Source organism: Sapajus apella, unplaced genomic scaffold (genome assembly GCF_009761245.1).
Source record: "Sapajus apella isolate SASKATOON/1434 unplaced genomic scaffold, GSC_monkey_1.0 scaffold37, whole genome shotgun sequence".
Lineage (NCBI taxonomy): Eukaryota > Metazoa > Chordata > Mammalia > Primates > Cebidae > Sapajus > Sapajus apella.
Window position 1 is genome coordinate 16,218,401 of NW_022436977.1, and position 14,265 is coordinate 16,232,665.

Sequence of the window (14,265 nt, forward strand, 5' to 3'; positions counted from 1 at the left end):
GAGAGAGAGAGAGAGAGAGAGAGAGAGAGAGAGAGAGAGAGAGAGAGTCTGTCTCTTACTCAACCTCCTACCCAAGTGTGGCAGTGTGAGAATCAACATTTCCTGGTGCAAAGGCAGGTAGGCAGCACTTTCCCTTGTTGATGTCTCAGGACAGACACTCTCCTGGCTATGGCCTCCAGATACAGTGACAGGGATAAGAAAACACAGCAAAGAGAATCCTAATCCAAGACAGCCGAATGCGAACAGCTTTGAGTGCAGTTCCCAGTGAGAACAGCACAGAGGGTGAGTGAACACCGCATTTCCAAACAAGCTTTCACTGCCCACAGACCAGGAGATTCCTGCCGAAAAGTGCCACGGGTTTTCAGCGCAGGAGTTTCAGCTTGTGCAGCGTCCGTGCACAGAAACTCACACAAGTCTGGGCGGCTGTTTCGACTGGCACCTGGAACGGGTGGGAGTGGGCTGAGACAGGGAGTGGGGAGTGGGCTGAGACAGGAAGCCAGGAGATCTGGCTTGGCGGGTACCAGCCCCACAAAACAAGCAATCTGAAACACTCTGGATTGAGTTTCACAGCAAGTGCAGCTGGACCCAGGACAGTCCAGCTCAGTGGGGGAAGGGCATCCCCCACCACCGAGGCAGTCCGCCACTACCGAGGCAGCTCACACAGCAGCTGAGCAGAGCCTGCGGCAGCTCAGCAACACTTCTGCTGGCAGACTGTGACTAGCTACTCTGTGCAGGGCAGGGCAGGGCATCTATGAAAAAAGGCAGCAGCATGACAGGAACTTATAAATAAAGCCAACCTTCCTAGGACAAAGCACCTGGGAAAAGAGGCAGTTATCAGTTCAGCTGCAGCAGACTTAAAGGTACCTGCCCAGCAGCTCTGCACGGAGCATGGAGCTCCCAGCACAGCACTTGAGCTCCTATAAGGGACAGACTGTCTCCTCAAGCAGCTCCCTGACCCCCGTAAACCCAAAGAGACACCTGATAAAGGTGAGCTCAGGCTGACATCTGGCAGGTACCCTTCCGGGAAGAGGACAGCAGAGGAAGAAACTGGCGGCAACCCTTGCCGTTCTGCAGCCCCCACGGGTGATCCCCAGGCAAGCAAGGTCTGGAGTGGACCTCCAGTGGTCCTGCAGCAGAGGAGCTAGACTGTTAGAAGGAAAACTAAGAAGCAGAAAGAAATAGCTTCAACATCAACAAAAGGGACGTCCAGTCAGAGACCCCATCCGAAAGTTACCAACTACAAAGACCACAGGTAGATAAAACAACTAAGATGGGAAGAAACCAGCGCAAAAAGGATGAAAACACCAAAAACCAGAACGCTTCTCCTCCTCCAAAGGATCACAACTCCTCACCAGCTGGGGATCAAAGATGGATAGAGAATGAATCTGATGAATTGACAGAAACAGGCTTCAGAAGGTGGGTAATAACAAACTTCGCAGAGCTAAAAGAACATGTGTTAACCCAATGTAAAGAAACTAAGAACCTTGAAAAAATGTTAGATAGATGTTAACTAAAACAGCTTAGAGAAGAATATAAATGACTTGATGGAGCTGAAAAACACAGCACGAGAACTTCGCGAAGCATACACAAGTTTCAGTAGCCAAATTGACCAAGCAGAAAAAAGGGTATCAGATATTGAAGATCAACCCAATGAAATAAAACAAGAAGGCAAGAATAGAGAAAAAAGAGTGAAAAGAAGTGAACAAAGCCTCCAAGAAATATGGGATCATGGGAAAAAACCTAATCTACATTTGATAGGTGTACCTGAATGAGACAGAGAGAATGAATCCAAGCTGGAAAACACTCTTCAGGATATTATCCAGGAGAACTTCCCCAACCTAGCAAGGCAGGCCACGATTCAAGTCCAGGAAATACAGAAACACCACCTCAAGAAGAGCAACCCCAAGGCACATAATTGTCAGATTCACCAGGGTTGAAATGAAGGAAAAAATTCTAAGGGCAGCCAGAGAGAAAGGTCGGGCTTCCCACAAAGGGAAGCCCATCAGATTCACAGCAGATCTCTCAGCAGAAACCCTATAAGCCAGAAGAGAGTGGGGGCCAATATTCAACATTCTTAAAGAAAAGAACTTTCAACCTAGAATTTCATATCCAGCCAAAGTAAGCATCATAAGTGAAGGAGAAATAAAATCCTTTACAGACAAGCAATTGCTGAGAGATTTTGTCACCACCAGGCCTGCCTTACAAGAGCTCCTGAAAGCAGCACCAAACACAGAAAGGAACAACCAGTACCAGACATTCCAAACACGTTCCAAATGGTAAAGACCATTGACACAATGAAAAAAATGTGTCAACTAATGGGCAAAACAACCAGCTAGCATCAAAATGGCAGGATCAAATTCACACATAACTGTGTTAACCTTAAATGTAAATGGACTAAATGCCCCAATCAAAGACACAGACTGGCAAATTGGATAAAAAGTCAAAACCCATCAGTGTGCAGCATTCAGGAAACCCATCTCAAGGTTTATATGCACGGACACACATAGGTTAAAAACAAAGGGATGGAGGAAGATTTATCAAGCAAATGGAGAACAAAAAAAAGCAGGAGTTGCAATTCTCATCTCTGATAAAGTGGACTTTAAACCAACAAAGATCAAAAGAGACAAGGACATTACATAATGGTAAAAGGATCAACGCATCAAGAAGAGCTAACAATCCTAAATATATACCCACCCAATACAGGAGCACCCAGATATATAAGGCAAGTTCTTAATCACTTACAAAGAGACTTAGACTCCAACACAATAACAGTGGGAGACTAACGCTCCACTGTCAATATTAGACAGATTAACAAGACAGAAAATTAACAATGATATCCAGGACTTGAACTCAGATCTGGACCAAGTGGACCTAATAGACATTTGGGGTGCCAAATCCACAGAATATACATTCTTCTCAGCACCGCATGGCACCTACTCTAAAATTGACCACATTATTGGAAGTAAATCACTCCTCAGCAAATGCAAAAGAACGGAAATCATAACAAACAGTCTCTCAGACCACAGTGCAATCAAATTAGTACTCAGAATTAAGAAACTAACTCAGAACCACACAGCTTCATGGAAACTGAACAACTGGCTCCTGAATGTCAACTGCATAAACAATGAAATGAAGGCAGAAATAAGATGTTCTTCAAAACGCAATGTACCAAACACATTTAAAGCAGTGTCTAGAGGAAAATTTATAGCAATAAATGCCCACCAGAGAAGCGAGGAAAGATCTAAAATTGACATCCTATTATCAAAATTAAAAGAGCTAGAGGAGCAAGATCAAAAAAACTCAAAAAACCATAGACACTTACCTGCAGGTAAGACATTCTTGGGGTCCAATCTCATCTTGAATGAGTTATTCAACTTGCCGTGAGCATCAGCTTCCTCATCTGTAAAATAGGAATAATAATATAGAGTTATGAAGATCAAGTGAAATAATGCACAACACTTAAAACAATGCCTGGCACATGACAAACATTCAATAAAGTGTGATTTTCACAACTGCATAGAAGGAACACTACTGTAGGAATGTGTACAAGGCACCCAGATGGCACATGGAGAGGGCAAGCCTTGCGATGACATGAGAATGGCCATGTGCCCAGCCCTATAGTTGGCATTTCACACCCATCCTCTCACTTAATGCTCACAACTCCCTTTGGGAACTGTGCTACCCCCTTTTTAATTAAGAAGAGAAAATCAAGGCTCAGAGAACTTCTTCCAAGGCACAGGTAGAAATGGAAATTTTCTTCTCATTCTCCTTTTATCACCCGGTTAGCCAGAGAAGAGTCACTAAAACCAAGACGTCAAGGACCTGGGGTGATTCGTAGGTGGCATTCACTCACTTGCTCACACATCTTCAGATGTACCCTGTTGGACCGAAGCCTCTATGCTACATCCTGGGCCAGAGCAGAGATGGCAGCTCTGGTCCTTGAGGAGCTTCTAGCCCCATGGCTGGACAGACCGCAAAGCCTCTCTACTCATATGATCATTCACTCACAGCTGTGATAGAGAGAAGGGCATGTGCCTGGCTTGGGACCTGATCTGGTTCAAGAGGATGTAAGGTTCCATCTCCACCTGCTCTTGCCTTCCTAACGTCTGTTTGTGAGGGAGGTTGGAGGGTAGCAAGGAAGACACTATGAGCAGAGGTAAAAGTAGTTGGCCATGTTATTGCATGGAGGGGAAGAAAGTCCCTTTTCAGCACAGAGATCACAGGGCAATCTTCTCGGGGGGCCTCCCATTGCCACAGCTGTGATGAGCACTGACCTTGGCCAGGTAACATCTCTCACACCCACAGCCAAGAAGGGTGTGGAACTGACCAGATGGTGAGCATGTAGCTTGTACTGACGTCATCGGAGGTGTTGTTGAGGATATCCTTACATCTAATTTACATGGCACCTTCTAGTCTACCCAGCACATTTGACATTCACTGTTTCATTTTATTTGTTGTACACATTTACATACAATATTTACGTACAACTGGGGTGGGTGGGCAGGAGAGATTGGGAAGTACCTCTCACCACTACTACCCCTCACTCTAGCTCAGTTTTCTACCCCCTGAGATAGACTAGGTAGGTATTATCAGCCCCATTTTACAGATAAGGAAACTGAGGCTGAGTATTTAAGTGACTGGCCCGAGGTCACAGAGGTCATTTGCTTCCAAGCCAGGGATTTGGTCAGTAGGGTCCTCATGTTGACATGCAGTGATGCCACATGTTGGTCCCTTGTCAGACTCTGCCCAAGCTTCGCCCTGTGACAAAGAGCCTCTTAGCTCCACATTCTGGACTTCTCTCCTTCCCTATGTTGTAGTGACACTCCTCCCTCCCCACTTTGGTTGCTGCTGTGGACTGAATTGTGTCCACTGCCTCCATTCATATGTTTAAGCCCCCGTCTCCAATGTAACTGTATTTGGAGATAGTCTCTTCAAAAAGATAAGATTAAATGAGGTCATAAGGATGGGGCACTACTATGACAGGACCAGTGTCCTTATATGAAGAGAGGGAGACAACCAGAGTTCTCTCTTGAAGCATACCCAGAAGAAAGGTCTTGTGAGGACACAGCAAGAAGGTGGCCATCTGCAAGCCAGGAAGAGTCCTCACCAGAAACCAACATTGGCACCTTGACCTTGAACTCCAGCCTCCAGAAAAGTGAGAAAATGAATTTCTGTGGTTAAAGCCACCCAGTCTGTGGCACTTTGTCATGGCAGTCTGAGCAGACTAACAGAGCTACTATGTCCTAAATCTTCACTCTCTATCTTCACCTAAAGGCACTGAGCACAGGTGTTTTACCCAAGACTTTCTCTCCAAAGTTCTCTTCAATTAATTGCTTAACTTAATCTCTCTTGCAGTGTTTATTTTTACAAAAACTTTCAAGATAGATTTCCAAAGAAATAGCTTGTGACCCCCAAGACACAGGTTTGGTTTCATCAGTGAACAGCATGAATTATGAAACTGATCATGTTTCCCTGTTTGATATGTTTGCTTGGGAGCTCAGAATTAAATTGACAGCCTAAAGTTCTAGAAAGTTTACTTGCCCTTCTGTGAAACACTGTATATACTATCATCACAGCTTTCACCGTAATTTCCTTCCTGTTTTTTTTCCCATCAGTTGGTTCTTATATTCATTTATTTTACAAGTTAATAGATGAATATATTCCTGTTGTAAATAATGAAAAGAGTCATGCAGAGCAACACTTGAAAGTTTTCATTTATTATGTCGTAGTACTCTATCCATTTGGAACAATATTAGGAATAATCAAATTTTTAAAAACAAATAGATACCTTTATCTGAAAAACAAATAGGTACCATTGTTTGAAAACTTACTACCATACTAGGAATGTTCATGTATGCTTTCTCTTTTGATTATCACACCAACTCTGTAAGGCAGATTTCATATGCCTATTTCACAAACTAACACAATTGAATGAGGTTAGGTTAGTTGTCCAAAGTCATATTAAGTGGTAAAGTCAGAATAAAACTCAGTTCAAGGGTTCAGTGTTTGTGTGTTCAATACCAAAGTCATGGAATCAACCCAAATGCCCATCGATGGTGGACTGGATAAAGAAAATGTGGTATATATACACCATGAAATACTACACAGCCATAAAAAAGAACAAGATCATGTCCTTTGCAGCAACATGGATGAAGCTGAAGGCCATAATCCTAAAAGAACCACTGCAGGGTTGGGGGAATCCCAAGATGTCTGAATAAGAGGCAGCTCTGAAAAGCAACTCCCAGCGAGAGAGATGTAGAAGCCAAGTCGTCACCACAGTTCCAAATGAGGTGCCAGGTTCATTGTGTGGGTCTGATCGGACAGTGGGTATAAACCAATTAGGGCAAGTTTCGGCAAGGTGAGGCACTGCCCCACCCAGGAGGAGCATGCAACTGACTGGAAGACCGGTGGATCTCCCCCTCTGGGACTTCGGTTGGGATACAGCGCTCCACCCAAGCCTTCTACAATCCACAGAACAGGAGATCTTTACTGGGCTGAACAGCCTTAGTGAGCTGCCTGAACAGGGCAGAATAGCAGCTCTGGCCAGAGCAGGGGCTGTCAGCATAGATCCATGAGGAAACACTGGCTGTTGCCGAGAAAGACAAAAAGCTGGTGGGATGGAGCTATCCACCCCCCAGTAAGAAGGGGAACAGAACACAGGGAAACAGCCCAAATGGCAGGATGGGTCCCCCCACCGCATAAAGCCCAGCAGGCCAAAAAACTCTCACTCCAGAGTTAGGCACCCAGAAAGCCAGTTAGAAAGCAACCAGGAACAATCCAGCTTGGCGGGCCGAAGGGAAGCAGCCATCACAGTAGCCGGCCAAATTTTCCTGAGTAAATAAAAGACAGAGTAGCTCCATTAATTGGTGGCAGCCCAGCAGCGCCTCTGCAGGCAGGGAAAGGAAAGGCCACCTCCCCAGGCAGCCACCTGAGATCAAAACCATATAAATCCAAGAGATGGGGAGAAACCAGCGCAAGAATGAAACCATCAAAAACCAGAATGTCTCTCCCCCACCATGAGATCACAACTTCTCACCAGCAAGGGAACAAAGCAGGACAGAGAACAAATGTGACAAATTGACAAAAGCAGGCTTCAGAAGGTGGATAATAACAAACTTCTCTGAGTTAAAGGAACATGTTCTATCCCAATACAAAGAAACTAAAAACCTTGAAAAAAGGTTAGACGAAATGCTATCTAGAATAACCAGATGAGAAGAATATAAACGACTCAATGGAACTGCAAAACACAGCACAAGAACTTCAAGAAGCAGACATAAGTTTCAATAGCCGAATAGATCAAGCAGAAGAAAGGATATCAGAGATGGAAGATAAAATCAATGAAATAAAATGAGAAGGCAAGAAAAGAGAACAAAGAGTGAAAAGAAATGAACAAAGCCTTCAAGAAATATGGGATTATGTGAAAAGACCTAATCTACGCCTGATCGGTGTACCGGAAGATGACGGGGAGAATGAATCCAAGCTGGAAAACACTCTTCAGGATATCATCCAGGAGAACTTCCCCAACCAAGCAAGGCAGGCCAACATTCAAATACAGGAAATACAGAGAACACCACAACGATTCTCCTCTAGAAGAGCAACCCCAAGGCACATAATTGTCAGGGCTACCAGGGTTGCAACAAAGGAACAAACACTAAGGGCAGCCAGAGAGAAAGGTCAGGCCACCTACAAAGGGAAGCACATCAGACTCACAGTGGATATCTTGTCAGAAACCCTACTAGCCAGAAGAGAGTGGGGACCAATATCCAACATTCTTAAAGAACTTTCAACCTAGAATTTCATAACCAGCCAAACTAAGTTTCATAAGTGAAGGAGAAAGAAAATCCTTTATGGACAAGCAATTGCTGAGAGATCACTATCAGACCTGCCCTGCAAGAGTTCCTGAAGGAAGCACTAAACACAGAAAGGAAAAACCAGTACCAGCCACTGCAAAAAAGAACCAAATGGTAAAGACCTACAATGCAATGAAGAAATTACACCAACCAAAGGGCAAAACAACCAACTAATAATAAAATGGCAGGATCAAATTCACACATAGCAATATTAACATTAAATGTAAACAGACTAAATGCCCCAATCAAAAGACACAGACTGGCAAATTGGATAAAAAGCCAAGAACCATTGGTGTGCTGTATTCAGGAGACCCATCTCATGTGCGAAGACACACATAGACTCAAACTAAAGGGATGGAAGATTTACCAAGCAAATGGAGAACAAAAAAAAGCAAGAGTGGCAATCCTAGTCTCTGATAAAACGGACTTTAAAGCAACAAAAATCAAAAGAGACAAAGAAGGGCATTACATAATGGTAAAAGGATCAATACAACAGAAGAGCTAATGATCCTAAATATATACACACCCAATACATAATGGAGCACCTAGATACATAATGCAAGTCCTTAATGACCTACAAAGAGACTTAGGCTCCCACACAATAATACTGGGAAACTTTAACACTCCCCTGTCAATATTAGACAGATTGTTGAGACAGAAAATCAACAAAGAAATCCAGGACTTGAATGCAGATCTGGACCAAGCAAACTTAATAGATATTTACAAAACTCTTAACCCCAAATCCACAGAATATACATTCTTCTCAGCACCACATTGCACTTACTCTAAAATTGACCACATAATTGGAAGTAAATCACTCCTCAGCAAATGCAAAAGAATGGAAATCATAACAAACAGTCTGTCAAACCACAGTGCAATCAAATTAGAACTCAGAATTAAGAAACTAACTAACAACTGCACAACTTCATGGAAAATGAACAACTGGCTCCTGAATGTAGACTGGATAAATAAGGAAATGAAGGCGGAAATAAAGATGTTCTTTGAAACCAATGAGAACAAAGTCACAACATACCAGAATCTCTGGGACACATTTAAAGCAGTGTCTACAGGGAAATTCACAGCAATAAATGCCCACATGAGGAGCAAGGAAAGGTCTAAAATCAACACCCTATCATCAAAAGTGAAAGAGTTAGAGGAGCAAGATCAAAAAACTCAAAAGCTAGCAGAAGACAACAAATAACTAAGATCAGAGCAGAACTGAAGGAGATAGAGACACAAAAAACCCTTCAAAAAATCAGTAAATCCAGGAGCTGGTTTTTTGAAAAGATCAACAAAATAGATAGACTGCTATCCAGACTAACAGAAAAGAGAGAAGAATCAAATAGATGCAATAAAAAATGTTAAAGGGGATATCACCACTGATTCCAAAGAAATACAAACTACCATCACAGATTACTACAAACAACTCTATGCACACAAACCAGTACACCTGGAAGAAATGGATAAATTCCTGGACACTTGCACTCTCCCAAGACTAAACCAGGAAGAAGTTGAATCCCTGAATAGACCAATAACAAGGGCTGAAGTTGAGGCAGCAATTAATAGCCTACCAACTAAAAAATGCCCAGGTCCAGACGGATTTACAGCCGAATTCTACCAGACGTACAAAGAAGAGATGGTACCATTTCTTCTGAAACTATTCCAAACAATCCAGAAAGAGGGAATCCTTCCCAAATCATTTTATGAGACCAACATCATTTTATGAGACCAACATCAGGCAGAGATGCAACAAAAAAAGAAAACTTCAGGCCAATGTCCATGATAAGCATAGACGCAAAAATCTTCAATAAAATACTGGCCAACCGATTGCAATAGCACATCAAAAAGTTTATCCATCACGATCAAGTAGGCTTCATCCTGGGGATTCTCTAAGAAGGGGCTGTAGCTGTAGCAGTTGGGATCCTGGTGGGAAACAGCACCACCCCGCAAGGGATTATTAAAAAGACAGGTGTGAGCAGCTTCAGAGAAAAAAGAGGTGCTGAAGCACCTAAGGACTAGCAAGTTGTGGGGATCCGTGATCACCTCTGGGTGTGATGAGTGAGTTAGGGGAACCATTATTAACACCACGGGTGAGACAGGCCACGCAGCAGGAGCTGTGCATCACGGCCAGGCCAGGCCCCGTGGGAAGGCTCTTCCTTGCTCCCCTGACCCTGCCTCACTTTGGTCAAATGCAAGAGGAGGGAGAGGAGGTGCTTAGCAGGTAAGGCTTAGAGAGGAGCCCAGACAGAGTAGAGCAAATGCTTTCAACCTGGGCTATGCACTCTGAACCAAGCCAAACCCACAGATGCTTACACACACACACCTCTGACTGGACCCAGATTAGGGTTGACAACTTTCCTCACACTGAGCCAGGCAGATTCTCCTTCTTGAGAATTTGCACTGAGAGACCCCAAGGCTGAGACATATGGCATTGGTCGAGGGTTGCAACTTTCTACAACTGCAGGCGGACTATAAAAAAAAAAAAAAAACTGCAGTTTTAAAAAAATTGCAGTGGAGGAAGTTTCGGGAATGTTTATCGAGCCAAATGGATATCACAGGACAAGGAGGTGGCTGTAAAGAAGCTCCTCAAAATAGAGAAAGAGGCAGAAATACTCAGTATCCTCAGTCACAGAAACATCACCCAGTTTTATGGAGAAATTCTTGAATCTCCCAACTATGGCATCGTCACAGAATATGCTTCTCTGGAATAACTCTATGATTACATTAACAGTAATAGAAGTGAAGAGATGGGATCTAATTAAACTCCAGAGCTTCGGTATAGCAAAGGAAACAATCCTTAGAGTGATCTGGCAACCTACAGAATGGGAAAAAATTTTTGCAACCTACCCATCTGACAAAGGACATAAGTCATAATTTACAAAGAAGTAAAACAGATTTACAAGAAAAAAACAAACCCATTCAAAAGTGGGTGAAGGATATGAACAGACACTTTTCAAAAGAAGACACATATGAGGCCAACAAACATGAAAAGATGCTCATCATCACTGGTCATTAGAGAAAGGCAAATCAAAACCACACTGAGATACCATCTCACACCAGTGACACTGGAGATCATTAAAAAATCTGGAGACAACAGATGCTGGAGAGGATGTGGAGAAATAGGAACACTTTTACACTGTTGGTGGGAGTGTAAATTAGTTCAACTATTGTGGAAGACAGTGTGGCGATTCCTCAAGGACCTAGAAATAGAAATTCCATTTGACCCAGCAATCCCCTTACTGGGTATATACACAAAGAATTATAAATTGTTTTGTTATAAAGACACATGAACATGTATGTTCATTGCGGCACTGTTTACAATAGCAAAGACCTGGAACCAACCCAAATGTCCATCATCAATAGACTGGATAAAGAAAATGTGGCATACATACACCATGGAATACTACGCAGCCATAAAAAACAATGAGTTTGTGTCCTTCGTAGGGACATTGATGAATCTGGAAACCATCATTCTCAGTAAACTGATATAAGAACAGAAAATCAAACAGGGTATGTTATCACTCATAGGAGGGTGTTGAATAATTAGAACAAGTGGACACAGGGAGGGGAGCATCACATACTGTGGTGAGTAGGGGGGGTTAGGGAGGGTCGGCGGGGGTGGGGAGGGTGGACAGGGATAATAAGGGGAGAAATACCAGATATAGGTGATGGGGGTATGAAGGCAGTCAATCACCTTGCCATGTATTTACCTATGCAACAAGCGGGCATGATCTGCACATGTACCCCAGAATCTAAAGTACAATAATAAAAAAAAAAACGAACCAATGCAGGAACAGAAAACAAAATACTACATGTTCTCACTTGTAAGTGGGAGCTAAACATTGAGTACACATGGACACAAAGAAGGAAACAAAAGACACCAAGGCCTGCCTGAGGGTGGAGGGTGGGAAGGGGACGAGAATTTCTTTAAAAACTACCTATTTGGTACTAAGCTTATTACCAGGGTGATGAAATAATCAGTACACCAAACCCCCATGACAAGCAATTTAATTATATAACAAACCTGCATACATACTCCTGAACCTAAAAGTTAAAAAAAAAAGTTTGTGTGTTCATTTATTTGTTTGGTTTGGTTGTTTGAGTTTTCTAACTATCTTGACCCTCTATAATAAAAACTAAGATCAGGAAATCGATGTACAACTGTGTTGTGTGGATGTGTGTGTGTTGGGGGCAGGGCCTGTGAATTGCTTCTCCTCTGTCTGCTCCAAGCCATTGTAATTATTTAGGCAATTCAGCCAATAGCCGGGTTTTCTTTCCCAGTAAGTGGCAGTAGAGACCTGACCCAGGGCAGCCGATCTTGTGTCAACTCCAGGAGAAAACTCAGCCAAGGACAAGTGTAAGGATCGTAGCCTAAGTAACCTTCCACCGGCGATCAGCGGGCTGCTGCTATCAGCGGGAATACAGGGTGGCCTCTCTCCCTGGGAAAGAGGCAATAGCAGAGTCTGGACAGCCGATCGCCGGTGGGAAGAAACTTGCCCACTCCCATCCGCTGCTTCTCCCCAGCCAGGGCAAGTTCGCACTGCTACATAACACGTGTGCACAGGCATCTTCTGACCACTGGCTCCAGTAATTTATACTGGCGTCCCCCTCCTCGCAGGTTCTGGCCAGAGGACGCAGCTCTCGATAGAAACACGGACCGCTCTCCCAGCTAGCAGGCAAGCCCATTTCTCCTTTGATCTGAACCCCCAGCATCTTGGGGAAAGAACTCGGCCCTTCCCATCGACCAGACCCATGACCAGGGAGGAGAGCCTGCAGGCTCCTTCTGTAGCCTTCTTTGACTTGGACTCCGAAGACAAAAGTGAACTTGAGTGCTGCGGAGACACAGCTTCCCTTTATGCTCCCACCAGGCCCCCGGGCCGCCTAGTCCCCAGCACTGAGGCCCTATTGTCCCGGCGGGCACCCGGGGCCTGACTGCCCGCACTGTGAAAGCGCAGTTCCAGCCCCTCGCCCCTCCCCCTGAGTCGCTGTGCCTGGAAAAGAGCTTTGGAGTTTCTCGGACGCACACTGGCCCTTTTCTTCTCGCGGCGCCTGCAGCTTTGATGCTGCGCGCCTGGCAGCCGGGTGCTCCTCTGGTCTTTTCAGGGAGACCGTGCGAAAGCGCGGACCAGATGCTCTCCCCGCCGCCCGCCGGGGCTTCTCGAGAGGGGCGCTGCCCGGGCGGCCGCAGAGCCGGCGGCCTGCAGCTCCCGCCGCCACACCGAGGGGGCGCTGCGCCTGCCCGCGGGAGCCCACGCAGCTGGAGCTCATCCGGGAAACTCGTCCGCGGCCCGCCTCTCAGAATGAAAACAGGCTGCCCGGGGCCGGCAGTGCTACCTCTGGAAGCTCATTCTAGGATAATTAGATTGGGATCTGTGCGAGGGTATGTAAAAATCAAACAAACAAACAGAAAAACACTTCTCCAAACAAATCTATGAAAAAAATTGCAAACATGCTAAAAAGTTGAAAGAATGGTACCATCGACAGCCGTCATCTGGCGTCTCCAATTAGCATTGTGTATGGAAGGATTTAATAACAATGGCTATGAGAGAGAGAGAGACGGCGTGTATCTAAATCACTCCCTACACAATGGTACTATTAGCCGTTAAAGTAACATCGTACGTTCAGTGATATGGAGATATTAAGTTTAAAAAAAAAATGCAGGTAGAAAGCTGTATGCACATTATGTTGTTTTTGTTTGAAAAAAAATTATGTATAGGGGAAAAAGTAGCCTGAGGTAGTTTTTGTCGCTGAAATGTGAATAAGGAGTTTGACTAAATTAGGATATGGATGAATTTAGTTTTCATACCTGGCTTTGTTTCTATCAACGAAGTACTTCTATGTAAAATGAAAAAACAAATTTAAAACATGGGGTGAGTTCAAAAAGCTGACCGCACTCCCTGGGATTATTTCAGCACTGTTTTATCATGACGGAAGTCCTGGGCTCTCCCAGCCCACGTCCAAACACTACTGTGTTCCCCCTCCTGGCCATTGCCAGCTCCACCAGTCCCACACAGCTTCCCAAATTTGCACCAGACTTCCCTTCTCTTATCTTGCTTTCTTGCAGCAAACTGCATTCCTGCCTCTCATCACCTAACTCTTAAGTCAGACAGGTTCGTTAGTCTCTAAAAACAGAGAATCTTACCATGGTATTCACTTTTCCCGCTGAATGCAGAAGTCTTGTAAGATCAAATTCCTCTTCTTAAAGAGAAGTTTGGGGCTCAACCCAGAGGCAGACCCTGAGCTATCTCTCTGTGAGAGGCCTGTCCCAGTTAGACTCCCAGGAAGAAGCTTTTTTTTTTTTTTTTTTTTTTTTTAAGCGTGGGTTATTCAGGAATCGTTAGGACCAGCTGGATGATATTTTCATCACTATACAAGCAATAGCACTTCGGGAGACTACAGTAATAATAGCTCACTT